The 16,676-nt window shown below is 41.4% G+C and overlaps 1 non-coding gene across 1 annotated transcript; it reads left to right on the top strand.

Annotated features, from left to right (window-relative positions):
* The first annotated feature begins 406 nt into the window (after nucleotides 1–406).
* On the top strand, nucleotides 407–479 carry TRNAT-CGU (transfer RNA threonine (anticodon CGU)). Its single transcript has one exon. It is a non-coding gene; the product is annotated as a tRNA-Thr (tRNA).
* Nucleotides 480–16,676: the final 16,197 nt, after the last annotated feature.

Below are 16,676 nucleotides of genomic sequence, written 5' to 3'. Positions count from 1 at the left end.
TAGGTTCGATTCCTGCTCACAAGTGGTAATTTTTTCATCCACTTTTCTTTCTTCTTATTTACATTCTATTGGTTTTAATAACTTCCCCTGTACATTCCTTGGCAGTACTGTCTGTTAGATCTCATTAATATTGTGTTAAAACACGGAAAAACGAGCCCTTAGGTATACACTTCTTTCCCTTATTTTCATTGAACGAGGGTCTCGTACTGGCAGACTTGGTGTGTTTAGGTTGTATAAGAGGGACAATTAATCAGCTGCCCGCTCATAATAAGTTCACGTGCTACGTGACGCCAAATTGCGCATAAGAGTGTTCTCACACTCGTCGTTTGGCTTATAGATGGGCGCTGACTGTCACTCCTACTTCTAAATTCACAGATAAACCCAAAAAGTGGATGGAGGGAGGGCCGCTGTGATAGCTCAGTGGTTAGAGCATCGAACACGTAATTCGAAGGTCGTAGGTTCGATTCCTGCTCACAGTTGGTAAATTTTTCATCCACTTTTCTTTCTTCTTATTTACATTCTATTGGTTTTAATAACTTCCCCTGTACATTCCTTGGCATTACTGTCTGTTAGATCTCATTAATATTGTGTTAAAACACGGAAAAACGAGCCCTTAGGTATACACTTCTTTCCCATATATATATATATATATATATATATATATATATATATATATATATATATATATATATGTAATACGTATAAAAATTAATAATTTTTTCTCTTAAAATATTTTGAGTGCTGTTTTATTTGTTGAATCTATTTTTACGAATGAAAACTATGTAGTCAAATTATTATGTGTACCTCCCCTACGTAATGCCTCACGGCGATGTAGGTGAAATATAAATAAAATAAATAAATACTACACGCAGGTATATGCCAAACAAAAGAAATCGTTATACAGGGAGTAGAAGGAAACTATACACCACATAAAAGAAAATATTATAAGAACAAAAGAAAACAAAAGGCTAAGCGGTACGAAAACTCGAAACCAAACAAAGTTGTGTTGTTTTAAATTGTAGAGGAAGTACTGGCGCAGTGAGCTAGAAAAATGCTGAATGAATGATGGATCGATTTCTGTAGGAAGGGTATTCCAAAGACTGGCTGCACCATTCATAAAACAGAATGCCGAATAGTTTGTGCGTGCTCGTGATATTGTTAACGGAATTAACTTAGAAGAACGTGTCTGATAATGCGTGACTTGTTGATGAAATTGAGCTGACGAACTTTGTATAACATTTGTGAGAAATTTGTACGTAAAAATAGCTATGAGGCAAAGAATGCAATGATGCAGTGGTAAAATATTCAATAAGGTATAACCAAATGATATAGATTCAGTTCGCCGGCAAGAAGAAATTATTCGCGAAACAGTATTCTGAGCTACCTGAATAGGCTGTAATGTCGCTCGATATGCGAGTCCATAGACTGAAATACAATATGACAGATGTCATTCAACAAAGCTTCAGTAGAGAATCAGAATGACGCTTAGTGGAAACAGATATCCTAGCCTATGAATTATTGTCATCTTTTTGTATATCTTCCTAGTTACATCTTGCACATGACTGTGCCATGTCATATGTTCATCTATGACTAAGCCTAAGAATTTCGTTCAACATACTTTTTCGAGAAGAACTCCACTGTAAAGCAATTTTCGTTTCTGAGTGGCACAATTTGGCAGAGAAAATTAAAAATTCACTTTTAAAAACATCTCGAATTAAGTTATTTGTGTGTAACCAGTAAGAGAGCCTGTTAAGAGTGCGATTAGCTTTTCGGTATAAGTCGTTCTCTCTCTTAGTCTCTATGAAGATATTTGTGTCGTCTGCGTATAGGACACATTCTTCCTGTATGTGCAATGGGAGATCATTTATGGAGACAATGAACAAAAAGGGTCCTAATATTGACCCCTGCGGGCACCTGAGCTTACGGTTTTTTTAATCAAATTTCGTCCATTGATGTACACATACTGTTGCGTATTCGTGAGATAGCTTTCTATTAGCTTGTTAGGAGTGCCTCGAATACCATAGCCCTCATTGGCAGCAGCGGCAGCGCATTGAGCAACTGACCGAGATTACCGTATAATTTACTGCAGTTACTTCGGCCGATGCCCGATCGTCCAAGCTTGCTTCCCGAGGTGCTGCTTCATCGCCGGACGCCCTGATTGCTGCCACGGACTACCTTGCTCGTGGCGCCTTCGGAGACTGCGCAGCTCTACCTGCGGCTGCGTTTTCGGTGATATCACCACTGGGCGGCACTGGAATCGTCAAGCAACGCTATAAAGGATCGGCACTGTCGACGGGATGTCATTGGCAGCAGCGGCAGCGCACTGAGCAACTGACCGAGATTACCGTATAATTTACTGCAGGTTGGTTTTCACGCCATTTGCGATTCTTTCGTTTCTCATTTGCTGTCGCTGCTGCCGTTGTTTGCATTTTGAGCTTGTATGAGTGTCTTCTGTGTCCAAAATGCCAACGAATGCTGAACTGGCAAAGAGATGAGAGGAACTCGAGGAGAAGCTGAAAACCGAGGCTTTAGTGGAGTCGGTGTTCGCAAGGATTCTGTTAAAGCTGAATCATTCTGGTTTCGATGCGGTGCAAATGAAGAAAGAAGTTGATGACCTTGTTGTTAGTGCTAAATTCACGGAAAAAATTGTTGAGGAATTAAGGCAAGACAACGCTGCCTTGATGGCCGAAAACAAATCACTGAAGTCTGAAAACCGCATGATGTCTAAGAAACTAGCTGAAATCGAACAATATTCACGGCTCAACAACGTCGAGATCAGAGGTGTACCGTGCACACAAGGGGAGGACTGTGTCGCGATCTTGCAAACGGTGGGTGAAAAGATCGGATGCCCGGTGTCACCATCTGACCTTGACGTCGTTCACCGTGTTCCTACAGCAAAGGAATGCAACAAAAACCTTCTTGCGCGATTTTGTTCAAGAGATAAGAAGACTGAATTCATAAGCAAGGCCCGACAAGCTAAGCTCTGCCTGAGGGACATCAAAATAACACAGACACCTGACAATCCCGTGTACGTAAATGAGCATTTGACCCCTGCGAACAAGGCTCTCTTTTCTAAGGCTTTGGCTGTAAAGAAAGAGAAAAAATGGATGTTTTTGTGGACGACAAACTGCCAAATCAAAGCTCGCAAGACAACCGACAGTAAAGTATACAGGATACGCGATGAGGCTGATCTGGCTAAAATAAACTAATTGGCTCCCATTGTACTTAATGCGCATGCGCCAGCCATGCTTCCTCGTCGGCTCTTCTGTCACCTGTGCAACTAAACTCGTTTTTAGGGAGTAACTCCCGCTCTTTTATTCATCTTAATGCCAGAAGCCTACGAAAGCATGTTGATGAATTTCAAAGTCTTCTTTCCACGTTTACCAACCCTTTCTCAGTAATTGCAGTTACAGAAACTTGGTTATCAGAAGACGATAGAAATCTGTTCGGTTTCCCTTCCTATACGTCATATTACAGTCACAGGTTATCAAGTAATCATGGTGACGCAGCCACATACGTATCTTCTAACGCTTCCTGTAAACGAAGGTTTGATCTCGAATTAAACACGCTCTCCTGTGAATCGGTCTGGCTTGAGTTTGAGCATACTTTTCTTAATATAGATAACAAAAGATTCATGTTAGGCTGTATATACCGCTCACCGTCTTCTCCAGTTACTGAATTTTGCACAAACTTGCAACGCTCCCTAAATGTTATTTCCCTTGAAAATAAAAATGCTATTATCATGGGTGACATAAACATTAATTTACTAGACGATTTGTCACCTAACTCAATCAACTATCTAGCTGCACTGAACAGCTTCGGGTATGAATCTTTAATCAGTCTTCCAACTAGACCAAACAGCATTAGCAATGGGTCCCGCATTGATCATGCATTTTCAAATCTACTCACGGCACCAGACGCTGGAGTGCTAGAAATTAATATTACTGACCACTATCCCATATTTCTGCGTTTCGATTCCACTGCAAAACGTGATTCACCTTCCTTTATTCGTGATATATTGGACAAGCAGAAATATATTGATACCGTTGCTAACACTAACTGGTCTGAAGTGTATCTTAAAGCTGATGCACAAGAAGCTTTCACCCTCTTTTCATCTTTGCTCCTATCACATGTTCAATCTTGTACAGATAAGCAAAAATGCAAAAAAATAATCGCATCACCAGCAAATCCCTGGCTGACGAGGGGATTACTAACAAACATGCGCAAACGTGACAACCTCTACAAAAAAACTAAAAGGCAACCGTTTAATACGAATTTGCTTGTTCGCTATAAAAAATTTTGCAACCTAATAAACACCCAGCTTAAGGAAGCTAAAAGAAAGTATTATGCGCAAAAGATAACTGAGGCCGGAAATAGTAGGAGGAAAAAATGGGACATCATTAATTCCTTTTTAAATATGAACCCACGTTCGGAAAAAATAGCTACAGTTCTTCATAATGATGTCACTTATAGTGATCCAGCTGACATCGCCGATCAGTTTGCAAACTTCTTCTTTAACGTCGAGCACACCCTACCTTTATTAAATGAAATGGCCTTAGATCGCTTTCCCCATTCGTTCTTTCTGTTTCCCACAACTCCAGATGAAATAATTAGCGTTATAGGTACCCTAAAAATGACGAGTGCTGGCCTTGACGGCATTCACCCCTCCCATGTAAAAATGGTAGCTCACCTTATATCAAATGTATTCTCTTCAATTGTGAATTTAATGTTTAGAACAGGTGTTTTCCCGCATGAACTGAAGCAGGGTAAAATAATCCCCGTACATAAAAAAGGAGATGCTTCGTTATTGAATAACTACCACCCCATTTGCATCTTACCCTTTTTGAGCAAAGTAATTGAAAAACTGATCTGTACACGTCCCACAAATTACCTAAACAAATTTAATATACTATCGCCTTGTCAATTTGGCTTTCGTTCTGGCTACTCCAGTGACCTTGCGCTAATCTCACTTACTGACCAATTAAAAAAGGCTATTGACAACGGTTACTATGCGGGCGGTGTTTTCATCGACCTAACCAAAGCTTTTGATTCAATCAATCATCACATTCTTTTCAATAAACTTGAAGCATTTGGTATAACTGGCCCAACATTACTATTATTGCGTAGCTATCTCTGCAACAGGACACAGAAGGTGGTAATTTCTAATGCATATTCTTCAACCAAATTAACTAATATTGGTGTACCCCAGGGGTCCATTCTGGGGCCCCTTTTGTTTTTACTTTATATTAACGATTTGCCGAAATGCCTTTCTTCATCCAGTTGTATATTATACGCCGACGACACCACAATTTTTAACTCCGATAGCAGTATTACATCCTTAACTGGAAAACTAAACTTTGATCTGGCACAGCTCGTTCGGTGGTGCAGTAATAACATGTTAGAAATTAACACGTCTAAGACAAAATTTGTTGTCTTCTCTTCACCACAAAAACCCTTGCCTTCTATCCCTCCTGTTATAATTGCGCGCAATGACATCCCTGTGAGCGACTGCTGTAGATTCCTAGGCGTTGAACTCGACAGTAACTTGAAATACCACCGACATGTTGCATATATTAGGAAAAAAATGACGTATGGCATTCGACTACTGATTAAATCTCGTCTTTATTTCAATCCATCAATACTTATGTCACTGTATTTTTCTTTTGTTCATTCGCTCATTTCTTACTGTATTACTTCATGGGGCAACACATACACCACTCATCTTACTTCAGTTCAGACAATTCAAAACCAAGCGATAAGAATTCTCACATCAAGCCCATATCTCTCTAACGCTAAGTCACTACTTCACGAAAACAATATATTAACTCTATCTGAGCTAGTTAAATATAACCTTGGTATTTACATGTATAGAACTATAAATAACCAACTTCCACATTTCACTACCATTCTCTCAAATAACAATGTCACAAGGTTTGCCCTTAACAATAACTTTCTACTGCCAAAAGTTCGCACCAATTATGGCAAACAAACCATTCATTTTTCCGGAATTTCTTTTTGGAATAGTTTGCCTTCCGACATTAAAGTATGCCGTTCCCTGAAGGTAATTAAATCGAAGTTAAAAAATCATATCATGTCAACTAACTAGCCTGTTTTGCTGTTTCTTAATTGATTCCTGTTCATTGTGAGTTGCGTTCTGTAATCATTTGTCATTGAAGTTAGCACGTTATTCTTACTTTTAAATTGTTTCTGTGAGATTACAAGGGTATATTCTTACTTTATTTGTTTCAATTGCATTTTACTGTAGCTCTGTCTCCCTGATATGTACATCACAATCATTCTCAATTCTACATTGTACAAGAGGTCCCCTAGCAGTCTCTGACTATGGGACCTCTTTCTGTATATCATGCACATGTATTCTTCTTCATTTAGCACAATAAAACCTTCTGTTTTGTTCTGTTCTCTAGTTTTGATAGCAGTTGCTTGTGAATAATAACATCGAATTCTATGGTCAAGTTTATAAAGATGCCTATAGTAAGGAGCTTATTTTCAATATTTTGACTAATGTTTTCTGTTAGGGTGAGCAAGGCCAGTTCTGTACTTTTGCTTTAGTGTAGCCATATTGCGCGCTTCATAACAGTCTGTTGGTTTCAAAATAAAAGCTGATTCGCTTAAGAAGTGATTTCTCGATTGCATTAGATAGAGGTGAAAGTAAACTAATGGGCCAGTAATCCTCAACGAGTAGTTGTTTTTTTAATAATGGTATTACTTTGACAAATTTCAAGGCTGTTGCAATTACACCTGAGGAAAACGCTGTGTTTGTTATTTTGGCCAAGAGTTCTGCAATAAAATTCACTGAGTGTTTCAACAGAGCTACAGGTAAGTCTTCATGTCCTACAGAATTTGTATTGTTTAACGATAGTACAGCACTTCGGACCTCTGTAGGATCAGCAGCTGCCAGATAAAAGGAGCTGCTTTGATGCTCAATTATAGGTAAATCATCATTCTGTTGAAAGTAGTCAGAATTTTGTTTTGAGATAAGCTCTGTTTTGACGTCAGTGAAATAACTATTAAATTTTTCTGCCAGTGCACATGAATCTGTTATGACAGTGCTACCTTTAGTAATAGCTATCTGAATACTTTGATGTCTTACGTTATTCATTGCGTAGTTTAAAACTTTCCATATTTTAGCATTATTATTAGTGGCATGAATAACTTGTAAATGATAAGAGTTGGCGTTCTCAATATTGTTTAGACGTTTTTTAAATATTTTGTACCTAGTTGCAAGTCTAATCTTTAAGGATGAAGCTTAAGTTTTTTCTTTAGATTATTTTTATGGTTTATTGGCTTTAAGTGACCTTGTGTTCTCAATGGCTTTCTCTTCAAACCTTTCCTACTACCGGATATTATAGTGCAAGTGCTGCTCATGTGACCATGTAGTGTATTTATAAAAGCATCAAGTTTTTCATCAGTAGTAGTGGCACTATAAACACTTTCCCATTTTTCTAAATCTAATTCACGCGTTATGGCTTTGTAGACATATGCTTTACGGACATATTTTTCATTCTCAGCAGGAATTCACGAAGTGGATGCAGTAAAGATAGGCATATGGTCTGTTATATAAGCAGATATTATCACTCGTAAAAGCCGAGCTGAGATAAACATTTACTATGTGGTCTAGAGTAGTATGCTTGTTACCACTGTACAATGTTGATGTATTTATGATTTGGGTTAGACCATATGACGCCAAAAGTTCGAAGTACTCCCAAGCTAGTTTTTTCTTGTCTGAGGTATCAATGTTGAGGTCACTAGTGATAAAAATATTCGTCTTATTGGTTATGTGTTCTAAAAACAACTGTAGTGCTTGAAGGAAATCTTTCCTCTGGTTTTGTGGGGATTTTTATATTACGTCCACAATCGTAATTTTGGTCCTATGTGGTACACAACTAATTGATGTGAAAACAAGAGGAATATCTATGAAAAGTGATTCACACCATTCTGTTGTAAAGCATAGGTCCCGTCGTACTTTGTACTTGATGTTGTCTTTAACGTATAGAGCTACCCTTCTGCGCAAAGAAGTGTATGTTGTGAATTGCCCGCTTTTTATTTTTTTTTAACCCGGGATATTGTAGTGGACACAGGATTAATCTCTGTGCAAAGTTTCAGATAAACCAAAGATGTCGAAAGAATAATGCAAGGTGACACACAGGTGAATAATTCATCATAATGACATTGGAGACTACGATTGTTTAAGTGCAAAAGAGAGAAACCTGGGGATTGCGGAGTTTGATACCTAATTTACTCGGGTGAAGTCAAGTAAGCAGACATGTCGAGCAGTGACCATAATTACTCAGAATGACCATCCGTAAATATACGATGGTCTTCCATTGACTTGATTTTGTGTACAGCACTTGATGCATTCTGACGGGCTTTTACCACACACTGATCCATCCACAAAAACCGCCAATCATTTGCTTTTTAAAGCTTCGAGTCAGCACAAAAATTCTTTTGTACTGGGGACTTAAATGGCCATTGAAGTTGATGTTCAGTGGTTCATTGCATAAACCAAGCTTCTTAGCTGTGAGCCTTGCTTTACGAACTTTGATTTAAAGTTCATTCTTTTTGTTGCGGGAAAGCGACCGGACTTCAATGTTATTTGCTTTCGGGTTGTTTGGTGTAGGAATCCTGTGGATCGTGTCAATATCTGATGGTTGAACTCGGCAGTTCACTGTCATTGCGATTCTACACAATAGTACGATCAAGTTTTCATCTTAAGCGTTTGAGACTCCTCCGTTCTCTATATTGCTAGAACGAGAGTAATGCTTCATCTGTTCCACTTGCTTTGTCACTTTAGTGTTGTTCGAGATCAGAGCATCGTTTCTATCTTTTAGCAGATTCTTCTCGATGAGAACGGAGTCAAGTTTTGCTGCGATGCCTTCATACTGATCAATCAAATATTTCACTCTCTTCGTGAGTTCACTTACATTCGCCTCATAAGCGCTAGCCTTGTTCTCACCCAGAACACGGACTTTCCTTAGTTCATCGCGCGACTCTTTTATCTGTCTGGTCATGTCGCCCTTCAGTGTGTTTATCTCCTTGATAACCTCTACACTCTAAAACATTTACACCCTAACAGGTGTAAAACGGGTATACGCATTAAAAGCACCCATATCAGCACCCTTTTACAACTCATTTTCAAAATTTGAGGTGTTCGTGAATAAAACACCCTCAAAACACCTCATTTACACCCTTATATTTGGGTTGTATTGAGCAAGGCTACAAATTATTTATGGAATGTGGGGTTTAACGTCCCAAAACCACCATACGATCATGAGAGACGCTGTAGTGGAGGGCACCGGAAATTTCGACCAACTGAGGGGGTTTAACGTGCAACCACATCTGATCACACGTGCCTACAAGGCTAAAAAATGACGACATTTTCGGGCAGTTTTCCTTATACTCTTAGTACACATTAACCATCTTGATACCAGCAATTAGGCTTTTACTACTAGCTGCTTGTGGATCTAGTAATGAATCGAAGCAGGAAGTAATGCGACCGAAACGCAGTTTTCATCGGTAAAGCTCGCAAACTACTATACGATGGAAGTTACAGTAGGAGCGCCGCTTGTTCAATAGGGTAAGGGTTAAATCTCCTGTACCTGTTTCTTTCATCTGTGTCACTTCCGTGAGTAGTCAACACTCACAAAGTGCACTGATTTGCCTGAACAAGGTAATGTAGCGCACATTGGTGTAGCCATGCATAGAACACTCCCCCCTCCCCCCGTCCCTCATAAGATCAAAGCTTTTAAAACTGGAGATAATACGTCCGCCACCTGCAAAAAAACAACAGCACAGTTGTTTAGCCATAATCACCACGTCAGCAGGCCATCAGGTCCCTAAAAAATGAACATTGACGTCATGTATTTTTAGCAGGCACGTTTTATTTAATTACTGTAGCGAATGTTCCTCTTCATGTGTCCTTAAAATTGGGTCTTGGAATTTAGGAAGAGGACACCGACCATAAAGAAAAATGCAGAATAAGGACATTTTGGTTACCTTGACGCAGCCTTGCTCACATTGACGGGAGCCTTGTTGACTAAATTGCGAACAAAGCTCTCCTCAGGGGAGCCGGAACGCATTCTCTAGTTCTTCTCTCTCTCTCTCCGTTTTTTCTTTGTGAATCCGCTTCTTCTAATTTATGTAACTTCCCCAGCAGACGTGCTTCGGTCAAAGCCTTGACTTTGTAGGTAGTGAGAAAACAACATTGATGAAATATTTTCAGCCGTGGTCTTGTTCCAAGGACTGTAAGCTAAGTACAAATGTATTGCCACAACGAGAAGACAGAAGTAGTAATTAACAGGTTGAGGAAGTAGCAGCAGGTCAGTATTTTTATTTACTGCGCACCAGAGCGTTCCTCTTCTTTCTTGTTATTGCTTGCTGCATAAGAGCGTGCAGATGCGCGTATGCGCTGTCGTCTTCGTTTTCCTAGCAGTACGCACGTGGCAATGAGTTCTCATCGAATACTGTGACGGCCGATGCTTGCAACGTTGCAATATCTTTACCAAAATGAAAATGCTGATAAAATATCGCCTGCGTGACCCTGAATGTGCAGTTCCTAAAGACTCATAGAGCTAAGCAAAAAGCATCAGCTTAGCTTTTTTTTTACCAAAATTCACTATATTAGGTCGGTGAAGGTGCGCTGAATACTGCTCCTGAATATTACAAATGCGCGTTCTAACTAGTAGCTCGTGCTGTCCGCACTGCACCGTCACAATGTTCACTGCGATTCAGATGCACTGTTAAAGAACGAGTATAACGCAACAAATCGCTGCCGCAAAAAAAAAAAAACAGCGCCCGCGCTATCAGCAGAGGGCCGGAGCTAGCGTTAAACCACATCTAGCCGGTCTGAGAGCGCACCGATGCCATGAAGTCTCGTCGCCTAGACAACCTTGACTGCCTGGAATTGCTGCGCGCCGAGCGCACAGCGCGGGAAAAGGGCCGACTTCGCACCACTCGCACACCCTCCCATGTGTGTGCGAGTGGTGCGCGTGGCTTCTCGATCGCTAGAGTTTATTAGTCGGTGTTTCGTTTGAAATGTGCCTGCACTCTGTGCTGCACCTGTGTGTTCTGTCAGTGCTGATTATTGCAATGGTGCACCATCCTGAAGACTGGATTTGTGGATTCATAGTGTGGAGCACTCGAAGTGAACTAGTGAGTACCGCTCTCACGTTCTTCCGTTCAGCACTTTGTTAACTGCATCAGCACGAGAATAACGCCTTAAAGCAATTTTCGTTCCAACTAGTTGATGACAAATCAGCATTTGTTTACTTAGCATGAATATTTGTCCGAACTGTCTCACGGGGATGATGGCGAAGTGTGATTGTGGGCAAGTTTTTTGTATGTTTGTTTAGATTGTTTGGAGTACAAAGCAGAGTGAGCGTGTGCCGCTGAGGTTCAGCGAAGAAATTGAACAGAGTTTTGCGTTGCCCTTTGTTGGCAGCCGTTTTTAACGGGGCCCTCTCGTGCTGGACATCAATTTTAGTTTGCTAATTTATACATGTGTGGGGACGGCGCCTGTTAGCTCTAAGCATCAACCGTATCTAAGAGGCATATGCTAGGGCATGTCGGTAGTTCACTTACTTTCTTTTTTTCTCTTATTGCACAAAAAGACCGAGAACGGAAAACAAGGGCGTGGTGTCCATGTCGTTCTTTTCGGTTCTTTTTGTTTTGCGGGGTAACACTACCGTAATAACTCGGGTTGATGCATCGGGTGACAACACAGCATATTGCTTCGCGTTAGGTGCGCCCTGCAAAGTTTTCGTACATGCTAAATTTGTCTTCACCGGTATTTTCGTTCACCCGCAACGTAGCGTGACAAAGGCGACAGCCGTGCCTGAGTAGTTGATCGAGCACTGAAGCTGGAGTTTTGTTTGAACAGACCTTTAGTCTGTGTGTGTGGCCGAATTGCCTACTTGAACAGCGCAAACGCTTGTTTGAACATAACTGCTAACGTTCGAGCATATTTTATTCAGATTGTTTCCATCATGTGTAATTTTCAAAATATTCTTGTTATTCAGAGTTTTATTGCCATCGCCTAGCTTTGGCGTTTAAGCTCGCTAAGTACTTAAGATGCTAAAGGTATTTTCGCTATGTGAAGCGTATTATTAGTTTTTTGTTGGTAAAATTACTTTATTGTTATACATACTGCACGGTATCTAAGCATGTGTTGCAGCCAAACGTAGGACAGGGCAGCATATCTATCCGGGAACACAACACGCACAACCACAGAACAGCCTATGCTGAATCGGGAAGCAGTTATGCATTTTTACCCTGCCAGCATGATTGAAACGAATGGCCCTGATTTATCAGTATGCAAGGGACATTGACTGAAGGTAACAGGGTCACTTTATTCAAAATTTTCCAGCCAATTTTGCGGCTCTGGCAAATGTTTTTTGAAAAAAAAGTTGTGCTGATTTAATGCACTGAAAACAGTGAACTGCTTGAATATTTCGGCACTACGTTGTCAAATGTTCTATTTTTTAATGTCAAAATTTATACTACTAGTTGTAATAGGTTGTAAATATGACTCCAGAAACTCACTTACTTCTTCTACGTGTTTTTTCTTCTATTGTATAGGTGTCAATCAAACGCCATACCTCCCTGTCGTTTGCCCGACTACCGCAAATGTTTTTGAAAGTTGTGGATATTTATTGTAATGAAAACAATGAGTTTTTAGTATAGAGAAAGAAACATGGTCATGCGACATATTTCAAAATTTTGCAGAATGCCATCAAAGTCCTGTTTTTCAGACTTGCAGTTTTTCTAAAGTAAAGGCAGATGTTAACATACGGGCTTAATTGATTTTTGCTTCGGCGTTATGTTCGATTGAACCTTACGCTATAGGTTACTGCTTGCACTACTGTGGTGTGTGTGTGTGTGTGTGTGTGTGTGTGTGTGTGTGTGTGTGTGTGCGCCTTCCACGTCTTACTTTGTCGTTTTCGGCCCACTCTACCTACACAAATATATGCACTGTTCTCAGGCAGCCCATTTAAGTGTATTTTGATGTCCCCATATTGTAAGATTTTTCTGTAGCTCTGTATAAATGTTAACGTCAGTTTGTATCGACAAACCGAGGATCCCACTAAAGTCTCTGGCTCTGGCTCCCTCGTCTGTATGTCTTAGATTTTGTACCTTGTTTTTAGAAATAATAAAACTTGAAACTTGAACGGCACCTTATTTTATCAGCTGCATGCATGCAGGCATAAGTGCAGTGGGTTACACCAGTATTTTCCTTCTTCCCTGTCAGCCACAGAAAAGGTTCATATATGCTTCTCCCTGAGAAAAATTGAGGCTTGGGCCAGTTGGTGATGCATATTTGATGGAATGGAGTGCTATGAACAGATCTCCTCCACACACAAGTCTAAGCGTCACCTTCTGTGTCTTTGCTTTTGTTGCCCGTTAATTGCGCTTTATTTCATCAAGTATGCTTATCCATACAACTGCCATCGTTCCAAGGGCGTTTTCATCCCCGCCGCGTTGGTCTAGTGGCTAAGGCACTCGGCTGCTGACCTGCAGGTCGCGGGTTCGAATCCCTGCTGCAGCGGCTGCATTTCCGATGGAGGCAGAAATGTTGTAGGCCCGTGTGCTCAGATTCGGGTGCACGTTAAAGAACCCCAGGTGGTCGAAATTGCCGGAGCCTCTCCACTACGGCATCTCTCATAATCCTAAGGTGGTTTTGGGACGTTAAACCCCACATACCAATCAATCAATCAGGGCGTTTTCAGTGTACACCCCATTCGCATGGGTGTAGCTTCACCCAACACCCATTGTTTAGGGGTGTTCATAAACACCTAGTAAAGTAGGTTGTAACGTTTCATTACACCCTATGGTTTCAGGGTGTTTCTACACACCTTACTGTTTAGGGTGTCCCTAGACACCCTAGATGGGTGTTGCCCATGGGACAAAACAAATACACCCTTATGGGTGTAAAATGTTTAGAGTGTACGTTAGAAGGCATATTGCACCTCAGCAAGAAGCTGCAGGAACAACACACACAGAAAAAGAAAACGAACAGAAAAATAATCTGGAAAGCGATCTGATACTACTCGAAATGCAGAAAAAAGGTGGCATGCGGTCAACTACCTGTAGCAAGAGCTATATAAGTGCTCGTCAAGACGTTTTCAGTAGCTCGAATCGCGTTCCAATGGTCCCAAGCCACTGGCGTCCGCATTTATGTAGGTTTCTCCTGGAGGAAGTGACGTCAACCGGATGCTCACGCTGCCGCTGAGTCAGTCATGCCAGCACAGTCCACATCAGTCGAACAGCAGGCATACGCCGGGGGAGGTATCGATGCAACAATGCAGAGATTTGTCGTCAGCAGCCGGGCAGAGATAGCTTTAGCAAGAACAACCACATTAGTGCTCGGCGAGATGCTTTGAGTAGCGCGGATCGCTTTCCATGGGACGAGAAATTCGAGAACCAGTAATGATACCAGCACTGATTGATTGATTTATTTATTGATATGTGGTATTTAAGGTCCGAACACCACCGTATGATTAATAAATACGCCGTAGTAGAGGGCTAAGGAAATTTCGACCACTTGGGGTTCTTTACCGTGCACCTAAAACTGAGAACACGGGCCTACAGCATTTTCGCCTCCATTGAAAATGCAGCCGCCGCAGCCGCGATTCAATCCCGCGACCTGTGGTTGGTACCAGCTTTCTCTCAAAACCACGGGAATGAGGCACCTCTCTTGAATACTCGCATTTCAGTCCGCCGGGCAGGTGAGCCGCTCGTTCCGAGAATGTGCGCGAGAGATGGGCTGGTGTCGTTTCACGATATCACCAATCATAAAGACTGAGCGGAGGCTTTATTCGCCCCCCGCACAAGCGGGTGGCTAAGGCCCAGGAATGTATCTGGTTTGAACTGCAGACGCAATCTTTTCTGCACCCAAACGCCTTGAGCAAAATACTCCCTGAGGAGATAAAGCCGCAATGAAAATGGTGATAGGTAGCGGCACCATATGACATCATAGTGTGGAAATGCAGCATTGGTTCGCCACCAGCGGATAATATGCTTGAGGCCACCCTCGAGCACTAGAAGGGCGTGTTGACCAGCCAGGAGACAGTGGTCGAGACAAGGGTTATAAGGTTGGCCCCACAGGTTGCCGTCAACATTTCCTGATGGCGATATAACACTGCCTTGAGACATAATAAAGTTTTTTTTATTCATCCATCCATCAACCTTTGCACCACTAGTGCAAGTGGCCCACTGCTTTGTTTTTTGAAAAGTTTGGCAAAAAATTTGGCAGATCCCACGTACCTTGGGAATCTATGTTATACGAGGCGCGCGGATTTAATGTGTAGCTCAATGGAGCTAAGCGCTACAAAGTGGCGCTAGAGATATTTACAGTGGAGCGATGTGAAGGTTGTTGCGTGAGCGTCGCCCAAGAGCTAGAACAGTGCCATGCTCCAAAATACTATTTATTGAAGATAGGAGTATCACGCAAGCTTCAAAGACACATTTTGATGTTTCTTGAGCTGCAATATGTACCGTATTAGCATACTGAATAAATGAGGCAGTGCCAAGCAGCAGCTTTAGGTTATCTTTCCCAGCAATTTTGTAATTACCTGTGGAGATACCAGACCACTAAAAATGCGCTCGATCGCAATGAATAGAATGCTCAAAAAAAAGAAAAAGGATTTATAGTTCGTTCTAGTGGCGATTTTTATAGCACGGAACAACCAGCTAAGGAGAGAAAAACGCTCGATCTTGATTTTCACAATTCTGAAACATGCCGTTAGAGGCCTCTGGAACGTCAGGCAGATCAACGCTCATGCGATAATCATCATATTGCGCGCGACTGTACAAGTCCACGCACACACATACGTTAAACGTCCGCATATGTTTCGCAAAAACCTGTTAGTAACATATTCCTAACGATGCCAACAAGAAAATCGATATTAGCAACACCACAAGCAGTAAGCTGATACTGGCCGCGATATCGAGCAGAGTCGCTGTCTGGCGGCAACTGGTTTAAGCGCACAAATGTGGATTGCTCCATGCGTCATCTGCTAGCCAGGTCGTGCTTATACGTGCATGTACGTTAGAGTGTGCTGGAACTTTTGAGTGGTGTGTAGTAGTGCGTTGCTACAATTTTGCTGTGCAGTGTTGTGGGATTTTTAGGCTCGCGAAATCGCCCACTAGAGTGTTGCTAAAGACGTTTTTCTGCAGTAGAAACTTGTTTGCAATTTAGTGGGTGCTACTATAAGGAATGTACTCAAATTTTTTAAAATAAAAAGGAGCTCCGAAGAAACTCTGTTATTCATACCACGTCAATTTTTGCTGCCATGTGTTAACAAAACCTAAAGCGATGCGCCCCATATTCGATTCCAGGTGTGGTGTTCTATATGAAAAGGGCCAAGACTTCTTCCTTCCATGTACAACATACTATTTGCTTTTTTTTTCTTTTTTCGCCTTCCGATGTGTTGGCAAGCTCGTTTCGCATAGGAAAGTGTAATGTGTACGAAAAAAGATTGCTCGGCACTTGTGAAAAGTGCTGCGCCGCTTCAAGCTCAAGTGAGGTAGGCACAAACTTAAATAAAGTTTAATAATAGGGGTTAATTCATAGTCTACGTAACGGTCGACTCGAGGGTATACAATGAACCCGAACCAGAGAGCTCTTGCCACCAACCAAACGTCCTCTTCGTCTCGCACCA

This window comes from Rhipicephalus microplus, chromosome 6, assembly GCF_043290135.1.
Source record: "Rhipicephalus microplus isolate Deutch F79 chromosome 6, USDA_Rmic, whole genome shotgun sequence".
In the NCBI taxonomy this organism is placed as follows: domain Eukaryota; kingdom Metazoa; phylum Arthropoda; class Arachnida; order Ixodida; family Ixodidae; genus Rhipicephalus; species Rhipicephalus microplus.
The sequence above is the reverse complement of the archived record's forward strand: the minus strand, read 5'-3'. Positions and strand labels throughout refer to the sequence as shown.